Genomic DNA, 20,944 nt, shown 5'->3' with positions numbered 1-20,944 from the left:
ATATTCATTTTAGTTTTATATCCAAATACTTCTTTGTTTTTTAAGTGTATTTTTCAGTTTGTTAGTAAGGGATGTTTTAAGTTATTATTGTTTTTTACATATTCAATTATATTTTTGATATTTCAAGACAGGATTTTTCCATATAACAGCCCTAACTGTCCTGGAACTAGCTTTGTAGACCAGGATAGCTTGAAACCCACAGAGATTCACCTGCCTCTGCCTCCCAAGTGCTAGAATTAAAGTTATGTGCCACCACCTCCCTGCTACATGTTCTATCTTAATGTCATAAACTGTAGTTTAGTGATTCTTTGATATTAACGTAATCTGTACTGTTCCAGTTACTACAGGTGTGCTTTGGGGGAGTTTTAGTTTCAGAATTGCTCGGCTCAGTTGTTGTGAACTATTAGTGGAAGATGTGTTACATCAGGCCCTCACCTGTATATCTATCCAGTCTCTTCCTTCCACCTGTTATCTGCCACTCTGCTTTAATAACATGTGGCCTTGGGGAAGGATTAGGAGAGCAGGACTCCGTCTACGTGGCTATGGGAAATCCAGCATCCCTACTGCTTTTCAGGTAAGTTCTATTAGAGTGAGGAGCTAGTATAACCACTTGATAAGGATGAAGATATTCCAAGAACTACCTGTGACTCTCCAACAGAATACTGAAGCAATGGACTCCAAAGAAACGGGAATTTCTCCAGGAATTTCATTCCGGGAGAAGAAAAGGGCCCCAGGCACAGGGATTATTTCTCATCTGGAAAGGGGTTGTTAAGAGTTCTAATAACTTGGTATACCACATTACAGTGTGACTGAAATTCAGATAAGAATGGGTCAATGGAGGGAGGGACCACACCTTGACCGAGTCTGCTCAGATGTCTGTATATCCTATGTTCTTTTACTTTAAAACTCTTTGTATTCTTTAGTTGGTTGTGTGTGTGTGTTTAAGTCTTCTAATAATTTATTTAATTGTTGAACTGCAGATGTATTAGGTTTATCTCTAAAATATTGATAAAGAGGCCTCTATGTACAGCCCAGGATGGCCATCAGTTGGATATCCTTCTATTGCAACCTCCACATTGCTGGGTTATGGTAAAATGCACTTGACATCATCTATAAGACCCTATTCTATTTTATTTTCCCACTCTCTTTATATTTAAACTTTATTTTAAATCTTCACTCCCCTATTCCCTCTCATTTTTACGTTACTGAAAAAGTGAATTGAGATATTTTCTTAATGTATTTATTGAATTGCTTGGGATATTTAATTCTATTTTTACTGCTTAACTTTAAAATTGTATTGCCAATCTCAGAAAGATTTAAAGTTAACCATTAACCTGGTAGTTTTTTAAGGAGTCTGTAACATTTCAGGATTTTAAGTGATAGCTTTCACATTTGCTTGCTATTGTGAATTATCTAGAAGTCAGCACTTTGACCTCCATGAACTTTGAACCTTATGGTTTTTCCATAACCATGCTATGTTGCAAGACCAAAGGGATTTCATAATTTTAAATAATGATAAGACATTCTCTTTGGAGGGATACCTTGCTCAACCTAGATATGGGGGGAGAGCCTTGATCTTGCCTCAAAGTGAAGTGTCAGACTTTATTGACTCCCTATGGGAAGCCTTGCCCCTTGAGGAGTGAATGGAGGGTGGGAGGAAGAGGGAGAGGGTGGAGGGAAGGGAGTGGAAACAGAGATAGCTATGCAAAATGAGAAAAGATTGCACTAGAAAATTCTTTTTTTTCCAGTTTATTTATTTTTTATTAAAAATTGCCATCTCCTCCCCTCCTCCTCCCCCTTCCCTCCCCTCCCCTCCACCCATACCCCCACTCCCTCCCTCTCCAGGCCAAAGAGCCATCAGGGTTCTCCACACTATGTTGAGTCCAAGGTCCTCCCAACTCCCTCCAGGTCCAGGAAGGTGAGCAACCAAACTGACAAGGCTCACACAGAGCCCGTCCATGTCGTAGAGACCAAGCCCATTGCCATTGTCCTTGGCTTCTCGGTCAGCCTCCACCATCAACGGGAGACCACCAAGTCCAGTTGGAATGGAACTGATGGAACAGGGGACCAAACCGGGCTCTCTGAATGTGGCTGACGGTGGAGGACGACTGAGAAACCAAGGACAACGGCAATGAATGTGAACTCTACAGCATGGACGGGCTCACTGTGAGCCTTAACCTTCACCTGGCGATGGATGGAGATAGAGACAGAGCCCCACATTGGAGCACCGGACTGAGCTCCCAAAGTTTCTGATGAGGAGCAGAAGGAGAGAGATCATGAGAAAGAAAGTTAGAAAATTCTTAATAAAAAAGAAAGAAAAAATTCTTAAAATGTCAAAAAATGTAAGATTTCTTTTTTAAAAATTAATATTAAATAAGGAGATAAGCCTAAATGAATGACCTGGGCAGTGCTAATGACTTATGAGTTCTTCATAGCAGAGACACCAGCCAAAGGAATTCTGGGAAAGAAGGACTGAGCTACAGTTGGCAGATTTGTGGTTGATATGGTTGGTGGAAAAAAAAAATTGAGAAGTAAGTGAATTCTGCAAACAACTTGACTGCAAGTAGAATTTTCCCCAGCTGTAGAGGAAATGTGTTCCCACCGGACAGTTCCCAGTATTGCTGGGCGCTGGGAAGGGTTGGCCGCCGAATGCTTCAGCCCCTAGATTTCTGACCTGTGTGACATGATCATGGTTTGCTCTGTTAAGCTGTCACATTTGCAAGACAGGCTTGGTGCCAGCGGAGGAAATATTTGGGACCAAAACAGCTTTGGATCTGGTTTGACATAGGAATTTGCTGTTAGAGACTGAGATATCTTGGGTATAGGTTTCAAGTTGAAACTTCAAAATCACCTACATTTCATGTATGCCATAGAAGCACAGCTTGGATGTAACTCAGGTAGTATTTTAAATAGCCATGTGCATGAAACATGGCTTGTGCCCGCTAATCCACCTGAATGCCCAGTGTTCCTATGCTAGCGTTGTTGAAGACAATCTGAAGCTGCACAGCTTCGACATCACGCTTCATTCTGGATCTATGTACTGGTAAGCAGCCGTTTTATTATGATGGTTCAGACAAAGGTACTCAAATAAAACACAGAAATTACACATTGATGATGAGGTGATAACTTCATATGTCCAGGGCAAGAGAGTCCATGGAGCCATCCCCAGATTAGCTGTGTCACAATAACAGCTACAGGCAGCAGCAGCTTCCAACTCCTCCTGTGATGCTCTGTGCTGGTGAGTAGGTCAGGTTACCAAACCCGCTTTTTCCTCTAGGTGGAAGGATTATCAGAAGCATTTAGGGAACCAGGAAGCATATCCCTAAGGGATGAGGAGGCATTTTTATGGGAAACTTTTGAAAATGTGTTCTCTAGAGTCATCTGCTTTATCAACAGTAGATTTTTGTCTTACAAGTCTTGTTTTTTTTTTATTTCATTATGTTTTTCCTAATATGCTTGTGTATTTTCTTTTTTTCTTTTTTTTTTTTTCCTCATGGTTTATTTTTTTGGTCTGATTATGAATGCATGCTGCTGACATCCTTGGATAAGTTTATCAGACATTTTTGTTGTATCATCTCCAGGCCATCAGTGTATAGGTCACTTTTACTAACATACTCATTGGGAGTTGGAACCCTCTTGGTTATTTAATTCACTAGCAATAAAGAACCGGGGCTTTATTTTCAATATTAAGACTTTTGGTGTCTACTTCCACCTGTGATCAACTCTGAGCATGCGTTTTGTGCATGGATAAGGAGGACAGGATAATTTGTTTTCACTTGATAAATAAATCCTTCTATTACTGCATGCTTCATAAATGTTGGGGAACGTGGTCACAGAGTCAGCTTGCACACCTGTACTGATAGTCTCTGTGTTCCAAGCACCAGTAAGAGCAGATACAGCTCTCTTTGTGTTAAAGTCCTTTTAGAAGCCCACACCTGTACTTTATTCAAACTATGCTGTTTTAGAAGCAGCAGCTTAATTTATATTCACCTAGGGAGGTTTCAGTCATATGGCTCAGTTAACAAAGTCACATATGGGGAAAGTATTGGTATAAAAATTTTGATGTATTTTATTTTTAATTAATATACAAGTGAATAATTCCTCCTCTCCTGTCCTAACTCCCACCCCTTGTCTCCATCTCAAATTCATAAGCTCTTTTTATTAAATTATACACACACTTACACCCATAGTGTTATCTTGTGCTGTTTTCAATGCTTGTGCTCTTTTATGTTATATGTATGTTTATATGTTTTCAGGGTTGACCCCTTGGTATTGCATAACCATATTTTGGGGGCTCATATCCAGATAAGATAAATCCTCCCTACTAGCATTTCTTACTTACCTATAGCTTTTCCTATAGGAATGGGTCCCATGAGAGTTTCTTCATCTACTTTGGCATATCAAAGGTGTTGTCAGTTTTCAGGCCTTGTTTAAGCATATTGTTGTTGATTTTATGAGTACAGGTTCCTTGTTGTATCTAGAAGACCCAGCCTTGTGTTGGAATTTTTGGGTCTCTGACATTTGCAATCTTCTGTGATGTTCTTGAAGCCTTAGGAGTAGGGGCTGGATGGCAGATGTATCAGTTCTGACTGGGCTCCCCATGCTTGGCTGTGTTCTGGAATTTGGACAGTTGTGTCTTTCTACAATAGTCTCTGTCAGTAGAAGAAGGTACTTTGATGCAGAGTTGAGAACTATGCTGTATTTAGAAGAATAAATATATAGAATACAGTTAGAAATTGTACTAGGTTTGTATGAATATTTTTTGATGAAAAAAATTGAGCAGTATCACAAAGTCTTGTGACCATCATCCCACCTGGTTTCCCTATAGTGATCTCAATCCACAGGTACGAAATGTTTGTGAGGATAATTTTTAAAGACTTTTTGAGCTCAATGATTATCTGTAAGATTTATCAATAGTAGTACCCTTCGGCAATTTGTCCTTTATCACCAGACAATACTATAATTAAGGATGAATGATTGGGTTGTGAATGACACTGCCAAAAAAATTCTTATTCAACATATCAGTGTTGGGCATATAAAAGTAGAATCTTTATGCCATGCATATACGTTTCTACCAGCTGTATTGGAGGCTGTTAAGGTGAATATGAAAAGGATTGTATTAAGTCACATTATATGAGAATTTAGTTGCTCCATAACTAAAAAAAACTGAATAAAGTTATTATTTGGGCACTTGAATGAAAATGCTGTGGAATGACTAGTGATGGTGGAGTGACAACTTGATGGTGGAATGATGACTAGTGATGGTGGAATGATGTCTAGTGATGGTGGAATGATGACTAGTGATGGTGGAATGATGTCTAGTGATGGTGGAATGATGACTAGTGATGGTGGAGTGACAACTAGTGATGGTGGAGTGACAACTAGTGATGGTGGAGTGACAACTAGTGATGGTGGAGTGACAACTTGATGGTGGAATGATGACTAGTGATGGTGGAATGATGGCTAGTGATGATGGAGTTACTAGTGATTGTGGAGTGACTTGTGATGGTGGAGTGAGTAGTGATGGTGGAATGACAACTAGTGATGGTGGAATGATGACTAGTGATGGTGGAATGACAACTAGTAATGGTGGGGTGACTAGTGATGGTGGAATGCTGACTAGTGATGGTGGAATGCTGACTAGTGATGGTGGAATGACTAGTGATTGTGGGATGATGACTAGTGTGGTGGAATGACTAGTGATGGCCTCTTTTTCTTGCCACACATTTAGATACTTTTATTCTGTGTAATACAATCTTCCAGTATTTTACTTACTTTCATTCTTAAACTGGATTGTTTATCTTTTTTAAAAAATTGTTTGTATAGGTTTTCTTGGTGATTTTGAAAATTGTCTTTTGTCAGTTTCTTTTAGGAAGAAATAGAAATTTAGCAATGAATGACAAAAAAAAAAACCACTGTGAATCATGTGGAGAATTAGTTTTGCTTACTGGTTTATGTCAGCACAGACTCCAAATCCAAAACCTGCCAGCAGCATTTCCACTGATTACTGATCTCTTTTTTTCCCTCTTCATTCTTCTGAAACATGTGCAGTCTACCAGTGACACAGTAGCCTAAACACAGACTCTCAAGTGTGATGTGGTAAATGCTTGTGTTAAGAAACTACTTAACAATTTCCCAATTATTCTCAATTTGCAAATGATACTGTTTTGTATAGCAAAAGGTCTGTATGTATGTATTACGAAAGTCTTCCATATTCATGTACCCAACATATAGGGATTAACTGATGCAGGGTTTCAACCTAAAAAGTTCTAAAAGTAGAAGATAATTAAATTTCAATTTACTTCTCTTTCTGCATCAACAGCATGATTTTTAGGAACTTTGTAAAAATAGCTTTATTACGCCAAAATATTTCATTATAGCATGACATTAATGATCTTGAAAGTAGGTTAATTGTAGATTCCATTGCGGAACTCCTTGGCAGAGGATTCTGTTCTACACATAGATCTGGTAGAATGAATTTAAAATAGATTTTCTTTTTTTAATACTCTACTCTGTTCCCTGCCCCCTCTGGTTTTTCGTAATTTCATAAATTAATGGACACTAGAAATAAAACTTTACAAGAAGATTTCTTGATAGCACATGTGGCATTCTTTTCTAAATGTACTTGGGATATTATTTTGATTATTAGTCATATTTTGCATTAGGAAAAATACATCTTTTTTTCCTCACCATGTTCTGCATCAACTATATAACAATGACTTCAATAATTTCTCATGAACAAACAATGCATAAAATTTTATAGTCTTCACAAACCAACAACCCCAGCCATAGATCTCCACAGGGAAAGAAATCCACAAATTAAAAATCCACACCAGGTCTGTGAGATTCATCAGTGCAGTGACAAACTTGAGTTTGTTTTCTCAAACTATTTTTTAAAACTGCATTTTATGGGCAGATGCACAGATTACTGGCATATCTGTATATCTAGCTTTTTGTTAAAATCTGCTCATTGAAGTTGGCATCATATCTGTGAGTATACTTCTTAGGTCATTATCAATTTCTCTTGAATGTTTTGAGGTATAAGAGATAGAATCAAGACACCCAGAAAAGAAATTGGTGGGAAATGGGCATTGACCATGTGGATAAGACACTGCCATGACTTTTCTACCTTTGTAGGGCGAAGTTCCTTCACTGTATTAGTAAGGGTTCTCTAGAGAATCTCACTTATAGAATTAATCTTTGCATATTAAAACAAGTTTTAATATAGTGGCTCACCGGCTGTGGTTCAGCTAGTCAAACAATGTCTGTTACCTGATGGAAAGCCCAGAATCCAGTGTTTACTCTGTCCATGAAGCTGGAGTCATCAGTCTACTTTGGAATCCTGAAGAAGGATGTTCTAACAAGTAGTGAAGAAATGTCTCAGTAGAATAAATGACTGGGAAATTTCTGTATTAGAACATAGAAGTATGTTTATGAAGTATTGCAATTTTGCAGAACAAAGTCATAAATCAAGGCATGTTTAAAATACATTGATGGTGTTTACATTCATGGGGGTGTTTACAGAAAGACGGAGGAAGCTTTTCTATAGGATCAAGATACTACCTGATGATAGTCTTAGATTTGGCATTCTCTGTTATGCCAATAACATTCCAAAATATTTTTTCTATTACTCACAGGAGTGAATCTGAGACAGTGATGGGAAAACTAGCCTATGATCAGTGACGTAGCCTCTGGGCCTTTAACATCCCAACCTCTCAACAGTACTGAAGTTGTGACACAGCCAACTGTTTCAGGAGTCAAAGGTCACAGCTAGGACATTGGTTCCCTGACATTTTGAATTTGGAATTCTAACTTCCATAAACATGAAAGATTGTATTTCTTTTAGTAATTTACTTCTTGATAATATTTTATGGTAACCATGAGAAATGATTTTAGATTCTGTTGATTCCAGGTAAGACTGAAATTTTTCCTCTGGCATATATTACAGTCTGTGACCAAGTGGTAACAGAGTCTTTATCTTTTTGTGACTTCTCCTTGCCTTCCTCTTTTTTTGAATTTATGAAGCCATTAGGACAATGTTATTGTTACTGATTTTCTCATGAAGTCGAGGTATGTTATAATTTACATGCACTTACCTTGTGCAACATTGAAAGAATTACCAAGGACTCTGTACTGACCCTAGTGTAGATGCAAATAGGGCTAGCATAATGGGACTGCTGTCACAGAGGGCTTGTAAAGTCAGCCATATGCAGTGGGAGTATCTTTTGATTTGCAATGATTTGTGGGAAGAGAAATGGAGGACAAAATAGAAATCCATCAACTTGCCAATGCTTTATCATGGTAGTTAATTTTACATCACAATTTGAGTGGGAAAGGTGTAAAAATATTCAGGCAACTGATCAAGTATTATTGCTGGGTAAGATGAGCTTCTTAGTGGGTAGACTGAGTAAAGAAGCCTCACTGTCATCATTGTGAGTGGCTATTGGCCAATCTAGGGAAGCTGACCGCTGGCTTGAAACAAAAATGAAGGAAGAAAATCTCTTCTTGATATGGGATATTATCTTCTCCTGGTTCTCACCAGGTTCATTTCTTCTTCTCATACCTAACCCATGGGACTCTTGTGTTTCTGTTGTATCTTTCTTTCTTTCTTTCTTTCTTTCTTTCTTTCTTTCTTTCTTTCTTTCTTTCTTTCTTTCTTTCTTCTATTCTGTCTCTGTCTCTGTCTCTCTCTCTCTCTCTCTCTCTCTCTCTCTCTCTCTCTCTCTCTCTCTCCCCTCACCTCCCTCCCTCCCTCCCTCTGCATATACATATCTGTAAATTCAATGACAGACCTTTGTTTCCTGTGGTACCATGCAGGGTAAATGAATGTACCACATAATTATTGAAGGCATGGTCTGGATTTGATATTAACTATAAAAGTATGACTAACAGCCAAATAAATGCATTTATAGAAAATCATAAATACATATTATATGGTGATGTTTGTTAAGGATTACTTGGATGACAATGATCCCAAATTTTGACGAATCACCTTCACTATTGGGGTAGGCAGTACATTGAAATGAAGTTTGATTCTGAGGTCCTGATTCTCTCGGCATTTTCCTAGGACTCCAAATACTGGAATCTTTCAGGGCTCGTAAATCTTTGGTAAACATCAAAGTATTTAACTCACAGAAGTAGAATGCAGGACATTATGTGATGTATATAATATACCATAGTGCAAAACACAAGCAAGACACTGTTTTCCTTAGGAGCAATGGCAAATTCACTCTTTTAATTGTGATAAGACAGGAACAATTTGAAGGCAATGTGTGCTGAGAAGTCAGTGTGACAAAACACGTTTAACAAGAAATGAATGAAAACTCGGTTGTTTAAAACAATGATCACTTTTAACAAATATCTGTTGCTTGTCTACTGCTTAACTCCTCGAGCATGAGCTCAGCTCAGGAGAGTCATCTCCTATCTGTGTATCTAATTTCCTCCCCTGGCTGATAGACACATTCTCATAGTATTAGCTGTATAGAAGGGATAGGAATCATGTTATATAACTGTTTTTAAACCTTTTCTTGTAGCACACTTATGCATATCCTATTGGCTAAAGTAAGATTCATGTCCAAGTCAAGGCATGGATAAAGGTACCTGTACCAAGGCAGATGATGAATAGTGAAAGAATTTAAAAACACAGTAGGAATCACAAATTAGACTCATGGATTCACTCAATCAGAGTCCCTTGCTTCTATTTATAATGTAATTAAATAAGGAAAAGATAAAATTTTCATTACAAATATCTGTTATAAAAAATTTTCCACTGAACTTTAGGGTAAACTTTGAGGTCTGTGGATAAGTGTGGAAAGTACAACCCACTTCTAGCTTGACTACTTCAGTAGTTATAGAACGGAGCCAAATAACCAGTTCATTACCTTAGAAGTGTCAAAAATTTGTTTCTGAGGAGCTAAGCGCGTAACACTTTCTGAACCTGGATCATCTTAAAGTTAACAAGGAAAAGATTCAAGTGTCTTTTCCAGTGTGCCACCTAAGGCTCAGACCATGAATAGACCATAAAATCTCACTAATTTCAAAATTTGTGGGCTGGCCTGAAATGGTGATGATATACATAGATATACCATAAACACACACATAAATGTCAAAAAGGCAAGCTAGCATGCATGACTCAAAAGAGGCTATGGCTTCCAAATTGCTATCACCCTAAGAACACAGCACACTGAACAGAATGAGGGCAAGAAGAAAGGGCTGTGACCTTCCATCATTATTTTTGCTTAGAGTACATCATTTGTGGCAGAGTTCTATGACTCAATCACATGACTGTTACACAGGTTTTTTACTCAACATTTTCTATTTTATTTCTGTAGCTGAAAAATATCTTACAAAGTTATTCAAAAGTCACTTGAAACAATATTAAAGGTGGAAAGATTCTTACCAAGTATAAACTATTAGCCATACTATTGGTTATTTCAAGTTAATCTGATGTTTCCTCCAAGTTCTGTCAGTTAATGTCTTAGAAAGGAGAATGACATTAAGTCATAATAAACTTAACAGTAAAGTGTCTTATAGGCGATAGAGAACTTTGCACTTCATCAAGGGGAAACAATAGCTTTAGTCGTGACTTCCTCTTTATCCTTTGATCATTGAGTTTAGGGCTAATACCAAATCTATCTTGATTTACCTTATTCATGTTCCAGGCACCCCAAGTGAGGGAGAGCTGAATTGATGTTGCAAGTCTCTTTTGCAACAGTGTAACTTTGAGACTATTCTAGTTCTGATAGTCGTGGTACTAACTATGGCCGGAGTTACCCTGTTTGTAGTTATTTTTTCTCTACTTTTTCCATGGCCAATAGCAAGCCAGAGTGCACACAGCACTATCCAGCAGCAACAAAGACTCCCTGTAAAGTCAAAGGAAGTGTGTGTTTTACATGTAAAATATATTTTATATGGTGACTATCAGAGTAAATGCAAAAGTATCACAAAGGTGAGATTTGAAGGTAAAAAAGACCCGACTTGCAGTTTAATCCATACTCAGGTGCTCGGAACGAATGAACCCTAAAGTAAGTATTCCTGTTTCCTGCCTGTCAAAAACAAGAGCTCATCCTCTGCATGAAAATGGACACAGAAGAGTCTCTTGGCTTAACTAGGTTCGAAGTGTGAAGCAAGGCTACTTTTTACTACATGGAAGAGTGTCTTGCCCATGTTGATACCTCCCATCCCTCAAAAAAGGAAAGAAAATGGCAGATTTCTTTTAAAGCAAGCAAATTGAAAAGCAGGGGGAAGTAAATTCAGAGTTGAAGAATAAAATCATGTACGAATCTTGTTTGATGCTACTGAAGAGCAATTGGATTTGTGAATGCCGGGCAAACAGCTCAATGAAAAGGAAATGATATGCTCACAATAGACATCTGAGCTTGTCTTATTTATAGAGAAAAAAATATAAGCCTGAAATTTCAACTTCCAGAAATCCTCTCCACTCTTATACGACTATTGGCAGGAAGCTCTCATTTCATAGAAATTATTCAGAAAAAGGTAGAAACATATCCTAATGCACACAACATAATCTTAAACATTGAATATATTAGGGGATAGAACTTCAAGGAGAGTGTTTTAATTTCTAAGAATTATTAATAATTTAACATATTTTAAAAACTTGATGGCAAAATTCTAACTAAAATAATTATTATCTGAACTGGCAAGACATTGTTGCTGTGAAAGAAGCAATATGTGTGAATTAAGCCACTGTTAGAAGTATCAATGTGTGTGTGTGTATGTGTGTGTGTGTGTGTGAGAGAGAGAGAGAGAGAGAGAGAGAGAGAGAGAGAGGGGGGGGAGAGAGAGAGATGGCAAAAGCCCTAGAGCAATACAGCTGGGGCACATCTGCATTATACCAGCAATATTCCGTAGTTAAAAGTAATGCGTTTATGTATAATGCATGCCTTTGATTCACATCTGCATCACCAAAGGCTAGTTCATTTCCGTTTCCATTGCATATCACCCTACAAAATGCATTCAGTTCTCTGAGTACACACTGAGAGGTGGCCAATATGGGTAGGCTTTTTTTTTTTTTTAAATCTCTATGTAATCTTGATTGAACTGTTGAACGGTTATTCTGAAACAATGAAGTTTATATAACTTTACCCATTTGAGGCAGTGTACTAAGTAAAGGCATCAATAGAGGCATGTTCTCAGTAGGGTATCAGTCAGGTATCCTAAGGATAAACTCCTGCCAATGGGGAACATTACCCTATGCTGTCTATATACTCTCGAACTAATCCCACTGTCCACAAAATCTATGAGGTCTTTAAACTAGATCTACTTTGAAATGTGTTGAGATACTCAAAAGTTGAGCAAGAATTTCTTTTCCAATCATTCTACACAGGTCAGTTTATAGGACTCTGTACAAAATGCAGGTAACTATTTAAATTAGGCATTAAGCCAAGTTTGATGAAGAGAAAGATTTCAACAGGAGAATCAGCTGGAAACTGACAAGACTGGAGCAGTTCCTCATGTTTTTGCTTTGCAAATGAGGTTTAGGTCAGCATATAAGTGATTCAATCACATCTGTTTCATTTTGTTTGTAGTATCCCAATTGCAGCAAAAACAAACGAGTAAACCTGATGTACAAATATTGAAGGCTGTATCTTATGGCCTGGAGCTCATGAGCGCTGGTCAGAGAACACAGGCCTTTATGCTCCATATTGAGTAGATTAAAGTTCAGGTGATGAGCTGGGCGGGTGGTGGCGCACGCCTTTAATCCCAGCAGAGGCAGGCGGATCTCTGAGTTCGAGGCCAGCCTGGTCTACAAGAGCTAGTTCCAGGACAGGTTCTAGAAACTACAGGGAAACCCTGTCTCGAAAAACAACAACAACAACAACAACAACAACAAAAAAAAAAGTTCAGGTGATGAGTGATTTTTCAGGTTCTCTTTGAGGAAGAGCTCTCTGTCTATACAAAAAAAAGAGATGGTTTATGAGGACATGTGGTTTAGGGCATCAGAGCAGAAGAAAGCAAAAATATCTAGGTGTTCAGTGTAAGAACTCTGGAGAGAGACCATTAGAATGGACAGAGTGTCTTATTTTACTTTTGTTCTCAGGAGTTTCTAGTTTTGCTTTTTTTGTTTTTTCTAAAAAGCTCATCACTGGCAATACTCCAGATGAAAAGAAAGAAATAAACCATTTTAAATTCTTTAAAATCATCTTTAATGAATTTGACCAGAAATTGTTTTCTGAATTCCTGCTATATTCCAGACAGGAACCTAGGTTCTGAGAAAACAAGTTATTGAGATTAGCTTGATATCTGTAACCCACTACTCAATACAAACAGAATGCAGAGTCTGTTATAGAGAGAATGCTGGAGCAATGCCAGCTTATTAGACAACAACCAGCAAGGGTCTATGGAAAAATGTTCTGAAATAAAGAAGTATAAAGGATCAGATGTAGACTGAAGGCACAGCTCAGGCAGATTAAAAAGCAACCCGATGGAGCCAATAATGAGAGTCTTAAAAGTTTTTGCCTTTAAGCATCCCTTGCAGGGTTCAGTTAAAGATGCCACAAATAGCTAAAGGGGGGTTAGGAATTTGAGGGTTAAAATCTGAGGGACAAGAAATCTACTCACAATGGGAATCATCTGCCCATGTTTCTTTATTCTTTTCTCTATCCCCTTACAAAACATCCCCAGTCATATATATCCTTAAAACCAGTAATCCCCAGCCCTAGCAGCTTCCAGGGCTGGAATTCTTCTGCCCCATAGAAAATCAGATAAGGCTTTTCACACAAACACACACACACACACACACAGAGAGAGAGAGAGAGAGAGAGAGAGAGAGAGAGAGAGAGAGAGAGAGAGAGAGAGAGAGAGAGAGGAGAGAGAGATCCATGGGAGTGGCTAGAACTAGGTTTATTTTCAGTAAAATTATGAATACGGCATGCATTGATTAAATCAGTGTGCTGTTTCTTTTCTCCCATCAAGTTTAGAATCAGGTAACCAAGCAACCTACATAAACAGTCGGGGAGATGGCTCTTGATCAGATAGCACATACACCAGACGCACGATGCAGTCTCTATGGGCCTAGGTCTGGAGTTAGACTTATTGCTCTAGGACCTAGAAACAAAGACAGAACCTAGGCCTCTAAATTGTTAGTTCTGCCCTTTGCTGTTATCAGCCATTCTGGTTGTGAGGTAAAACCAGAGCAGCAGCTTGAGCAGGTAGTAATTCTATGTCCTTGGAGATCTGTGGATATCTTAGATGGGATGCTCTTTACCTGGACCCTAAACTCTGACCAAAAATACCTGCTGATAAAGATAATCGCAGGAAGGCAGATCTCTGCGCTTAGCTAGGAGAGAGGAACCAGGCCTGGCCAGTGGGAAACTATTTTCATGAAAAAGTTCTGAACTGTGGGGATTAATCCCCAAATATGTAACAGAAAGGGTGTTAGCTACAGCGAAAAATCTACAGCAAAGGACAGCCACTTTATTCACAAAGCACTAACGCCAAAACGCCTTTCCTTTGGTTTAGCCTTTACCAGATCCCTTGGTTCTGAGAAGTCGCTTGTGAAAAGATGGCTGAGCAATTACTGTAATGAGGCTTGTAGCAAGCCAAGAATCTGAAATATTTCCAGTCTGCCAGGTCCAGTCTGGGTCAGCCGGAAGGAGCCAGGGATGTGGTTCAGTGGACTGTGACAGGCAGTGTGGTCACAGGAAGCATATACATTCAATGGGACAGTATGTATTGATTTTGGAAACACTTGTGTGTTAGCCTCTTCTTCACTGGATGTAGGATCAGTTAGGAAACAGTCAAGTTTGGCTCTGGGTGGGCCAGTGTGGCTCTTATTGATACACAGCCTGCGTTCCTGATAAGGCGGCTGGGACTCTCTGCAGTATTTCCTGGTAGGAAGCTCACGTTCCCACTGCATTTATGTATGTCTTTTTGTCAGCTCTCTGGATCTGCAGAGGCACTTAGACTTCCTCTTTAGAAGCCTAGTCTCGGGGCTGTGCTAGCAGCAGCTAGAACAATAAGGGCATTGCCTTCACTCAGACAGGTTTCCTGCCTTTTGAATCCAGTGTCTTGACTTCATGAAACTAAAGTACTTTCTTCCTCAGAATGGAGGTTTCCTTAGAGATCCTACAGTTCTGACCCTGTTTGGTCTTTTCCGTACCAGGGCTGTCCAGACCACTATTTATCCGGAGGTCTGAAAATGAGGTTTAATTTCCAAACGAGGCTCTTGTGGGGTGTCATTCACTGCACTGCTGACTCCTGGACTAGCACAAATTGAATTCTATGCATGCTTGCTTATCTGCTTCTGACAGCCCCTTGGAGTCTCCCGCAATGCAGTGTGGGTGCAGAGGCTGACTTCATTCCTAGTCCCACCCTCAGTCCCTGCCAGTTTCCTCTCCAGGAAGCTGCTTCTTTTAGGATTGTTCAAGGAGTCTGCTCCCCACCCCTGCTGACTGAAGCCTTCTCTTTCAAATGCCAAACCTCCATCGATGTTGACAGGACAGTCTCCAGATAAGCACCTCTGCTGCACCTTGAATAATAACATATTTTAACCTGAAAGTTGCCAGAGCCCAAAGACCTCGGAGCAATTGCTACAGCTAATCAGAAAGTGCAAAATGAAGCTAAAAAGAGAAACGATTTGCCAATAACTTTTCTGTTGTGAGAAAAATAAAGCAGATTCGTCTTTTTAAACAAAAGAACTAAAACAAGATTAAGGTGAAAAGTTGTTATTTATCTATTTACACAATTTCCAGGCTTGTCTTGCGTTTTAAAAGATATCTTGGAAAATCTACAGTTGTTACTTAAAAATATATATATTTAGCCTTGTCAGTTTGGTTGCTCACCTTCCTGGACTTAGGGGGAGCTGGGGGGACCTTGGACTGAACATAGTGAAGGGAACCCTCATGGCTCTTTGTCTTGGAGAGGGGAGGAGTGGGGGTATGGGTGAAAGGGAGGGGAGGGAAGGGGGAGGAGGAGGGAAGGAGATGGAAATCTTTAATAAAAAATGAGAAAAAAAAGAAAAAAAAGAAAAAAAGAAATAAAATGGAAAATATAATTGTGTAAAATCAGAAAAAATATATATATATATATTTAAAAAAGCACCAAACACAAGCCCAAAGTGAAAGATCGTGCCAGATGTCACCCTGAGGTCGAAAGGACAACACCATAGAAAACTGCCTGGCAGTAGTTACTGTTTCTTGCCTTGTTAATTGACCAGTTGCTTTTCTTTATCACATTTCCCCGGTTCCCTATGAGGCAGCTGTCAAGATATTGAGAAGAGTGTCTTCTGAAGATACGTGCTTAGCAAACTGTTTCTTCCAACAGGAAGGTAGTCATCTAATCAGAAGGCTGGCTAGAAGCTATAGATCAAGTCATATGGCCAAGTTACAGACTTAAATTTTGTATATTAAAAATGAGCAGAAACAAATTTAGAAATTATGCATACAGTCGAACATCGTCTCACAGTGTGTGTACAGGAAGCAGCCATTCCAGAACACCCATCTTCAACTGAGACAGGAGAGGTCTCACAGATCTACTCCCCAGCCCTCCCTTTATAGAAAACGATGAATTCGACATCTGAGCCAAGGATCTTCCTCTACCTACATTCATTAAATTATGAGCTGTGGCCCTTGCCAGAGACTTTTATATTCGAAGTCGAAGAGTGAGCGCAGGGGAGCAGTTTTACTTCTACCTGATGGCGCATTTGACTCCTCAGATTTTCCTTTGGAGGTGAGTTTTGCTCCTGCTGACAGCAAGCGTAATTGCTGCACAGGGAGTTCAAGTCCAGTTTTTTTGCTGGATTTTTTACAGTGTAAGCAATCTTGGACAACAAAGTTCTGCAGACCACATCCTGTTTCTGAGCAAAGAAAATCAACTTGTATTCTGACATCCAGCCCTTCAGCAGTTCATTGCTTCACTACGGGGAGTCTAGTTATGTCTAAAATTGCTATTATTATTTCAGATGACAGCAAATAACCTAATAATTAATTTTTAGGGTATGCAAAGCACCTGTTTTATTATAAAAGTGCAACTTTGTGAAATGAGCTTTTCATATTTTAAAAGATTCTCAATTACTTGTGTGTTGTGATTGTGTTTTCCATCCTCCACAAAAAGGACCATAATGCATATTTTACTGCCCTTTTCCCTCCATTTCTCCATTTGTCCTCTCTGTTTAGGAATGATAGTATAGTAGACAAGAAAATAGCATAGTAAGGCTTATTATATTGTCTAGATTCACTGATATGTGTTAATTTGCATGATTGAAATCCATTAAAATTAGTCTTTGCTATTTTAGTTCTTCAAACCTATGTGATTTCACAGTGTATATATTCCTCTGGAGTTCCCTTCCAAATAGTTATCAGACACACAGAAAATGCAGACATGTTGAGGAGCTGCTCCATGGCTGTTTCTGTTGTTGGAGTCTGGGAGTTCATATGACTCTCCAGACAAGTGATGGTTTTGAGAGAGGCTGCTGGACTTCAATCCTCCCAGGAAAACTCCTTGCTAATTTTCTTTTTCTTTTCTTTTCTTTTTTTTTTTTTTTTTTTTTTTTTTTTTTTTTTTTTTTTTTTTTTTTGTCTTCTGGTCTATTCATTAAAAACCAAAAAGCTAAAACAAACAAACAACAGCAAATAAACAAGTCTTTCTTAACTTGCTTTGTTTAAGGATACTAATGCAGAGAAAACTTCTGAGGTCAACTGGGAGCCAGGGATCTACCCTGCTTCTTGCTATAGCTAAAAAGGAAATCTTGGGGCCACTGGAATGACTGACGGGCATAGATACTTGCTGCTCTTCCAGAGGAATAGAGCTCAGTTTCCATCATCTACACCTGTTGGGTGACTCACAACCTCCTGTATCTTTAGCTCCAGGGGCTCCAATGCCTTCTTCTGACTGCTGAGGGTATACACAGACCTACAAATATACTGACACACAGATATAAATAAAAATAATTACTTATTTTTAAAAACATCCTGTTTTACATTGTCTTCTTTTGTTTGGGGTAGAGACCCAGGAAAAGTCCCAGTGTCAGGAATGAGGGGACACTCTGAGAACTGATGTACCGCTCACTTGTTTGTAAAGTAGCATAAGACAAATGATGGCCCAGAAAAATTTTCAGAATTCTTACTTTGACCTCGCCATCTGCTTCACTAATAAAATCACAGTCAGAGGGTATAATTTTATTAGTTATGATCATTTTCCCCAAATAACCACAATTATGTATTTTGAAGGTAAATACTGATAATTTTGCACATTGTCACATTCATGTTGTTAAATACAGTAGGACCTTTCACCAACTTCAAGCATCAAACTTCCAAAATAAAAATTCCAAATTATTGTATTAAAATTTTTACCTTGAGTTCAGAATTTGAACTTTGATTGTGGCCAAATTTAGAATGCGTAGAACATATTAGAATTTGATTTCAGAATGTAAATGATAGATTCAGTATAATCTTTAGAACATTTGAAGTAATAGCCCAGTTAAACAGAATGTGTATGTCACACAAAGTGGTGCTGGGAAGAGGGATAAAGAAATCCAGTCAATCCCTTATGTGTAACTTCTCTGCATCTTTTCAGTTTGACTTTGCTCCTTTTGTCTTCAATAGTGCTCGGTCGGTGTTTGTCTGTTCCATGAATCCACTTTGACACGATGGCTCTTCTTTCCAGATACAGAGTGACAGAACAGAAATAACTGTGTTTCTGTTCTGAGTCTAGGCCTCAGAGGTTCTTTTGTTCTGAAGTCTTGTCATTAAATTCTGTCACAACAATTTGAATAATGCCTGAATGATTATTTTTTTTAAAAAAGATCTGTGTATTTTTATGATATGTGATACGTATGCTTGTAAGTATACCATGTACTTACCTGGTATCTGTGGAAGTCATAAGAGAGCAACTAATCTCTGGGAAGGGATGCCATTGATGGTTCTGAGCTGCCATGTGGATGTTGAGATGGATCTCTGGTCCTCCGCAAGAGCAGCAGTGCGCATGGCTGCAGAACTCTCTCTCCAGCCCTGTGACATCACGTTAGTGTAGCATCATCACTGTCACTCTCACACGTCAACTAGACACCGCAATAAGCATGAGAATTTGCTAGACTAGCCAGTCTCTAGCCATCTTTCCAAGTGACCACAGACATGTGTCAGATCCTAACTGTGACCACCACAGCCTGGGGCGGATCGGCATGACTACGACCCTGCTAATACCCAAGCATAGAGACAACAATGCAACAGATTTGAGAAATCTGTTCCCTGGCATTACATACTTCATGTAGAAGCTGACTGCTGAGAGGAAGAAAACCACAACAAAATATTGGACTATGGAGCTTGCCCAAGTTGAAGAAATAGAAAACTTTTATCAAAGCCTGGAAAACAATGAAGAAAAATTTCCCAGAGGCTAAGAAAATTACAATGCATACATTATATCATTACAAAATCATTGGCAAAATTGCATACAATAAGTTGCAAGATAGGAAATAATATGTTGTATATTCCGACTTAGCTTGAAATGTCTCCAGGAAGAAAACACAGTTCCAGTTCTTTTATCCTATCTCTCGATGATAAAGCATGGAGAGATGTAGTGGAGAATAAAAAGTACTGAAGTTCTCAAAAGAAATTTAAAGAGGATCAAGCAGCCGGGCGGTGGTGGCGCACGCCTTTAATCCCAGCACTCGGGAGGCAGAGGCAGGCAGATCTCTGTGAGTTTGAGGCCAGCCTGGTCTACAAGAGCTAGTTCCAGGACAGGCTCTAAAAAAGCTGCAGAGAAACCCTGTCTCAAAAAACCAAAAAAAAAAAATAAAATAAAATAAAAAAAATAAATAAATAAATAAAGAGGATCAAGCAGCAACAGATTTGTAGGGTTGGAAAATAACATCATTTTTCTCTGTAGTAGGTAATAGATTCAGAGATCTGGATTAATACCATGAATGAATTGGTTATAAATGCTTTGTGGGAATTTAAGGATTTATTTGGTGCTGGTAAAACATCTTAGACAGGTAGCCAAGACTTCAGCTTCTCAAAGGCATCTTGTCATAGTAGCCTGCTTGCGCAGTAGCAATGTGTATACAGACACGGAGAAGGAAGAGTACAGCCTTAAATGCCGTGGTGTAATGGTTCTGGCATAATGTATTTCTTGTCGGAAGTGTAAGAAAGTCAATCACATAAGAAGCTTGTAAATTTTTTAAGAAGGCTGTATGTTTAAATACGGAAACAGTTTGTATTAAGAGAGACTGAGATAATTTAAGTTATAAAATGCCTAGAATTGTAAGTGTCTACAAGCAAAAAGATAACTGAGAAGACACCAGTTAAAATCCTAGCTCGGGCTATGCTGTGGCTCATCTTAAAAGTCATGGTGATTGGATGACAGGAAACCTAGGGGATTACGAAACCCACCTTTGGCGGTGTCTGTGGGATCCTTCCAGAGACAATTAGATCAGGAGTGCCCTGCTATAATTAGGACATGGTGGAAAGCTGGGGGTCAGGTCTAGCTGGAGGAAGTAGGTCACAAGGGACAGGCCCTTGGGTGCTCCCATGTTTGTACTCCACCGTGTACTTCCTGTCTGCCATAAGGTGTTAAAGCTCTTCACTACACATCCTACCTTTTTTATTTCAGTTCCAGTTACCATAACATTCTCCCCAATGATGGGGGGAGAGTTGGCCCAGCATCCCTAATCTGAATCCTGTGAAATGATGCGCCAGAGAAATCCTTTCCATTAAGTAGTTCTCATGGATATTTCAGTTACGCAAAGTAATTAATAATTAACGCTTTTCATCCAAGGAGAGGATGAAAAAAAGATATTGTAGAATGAAGTTGTGGTACTGGAATTGAGTACTGCAGGCCAGCAATGTGAGTCTCAAACACCCACCGAGTGGGGAGGGTGATAATTGCGAAACTGCTTGTGCTTCCAGAGAAGGGAAGTCCAGCAGCACACTCCCACGGAACGCAGTAGTTTTATAGGGACATTGTATACTTTTCATTTATATTTTCCAAA

The sequence above is a fragment of the Arvicola amphibius genome, chromosome 4, assembly GCF_903992535.2.
Source record: "Arvicola amphibius chromosome 4, mArvAmp1.2, whole genome shotgun sequence".
NCBI lineage: Eukaryota > Metazoa > Chordata > Mammalia > Rodentia > Cricetidae > Arvicola > Arvicola amphibius.
Note: the sequence above shows the minus strand (reverse complement) of the source record.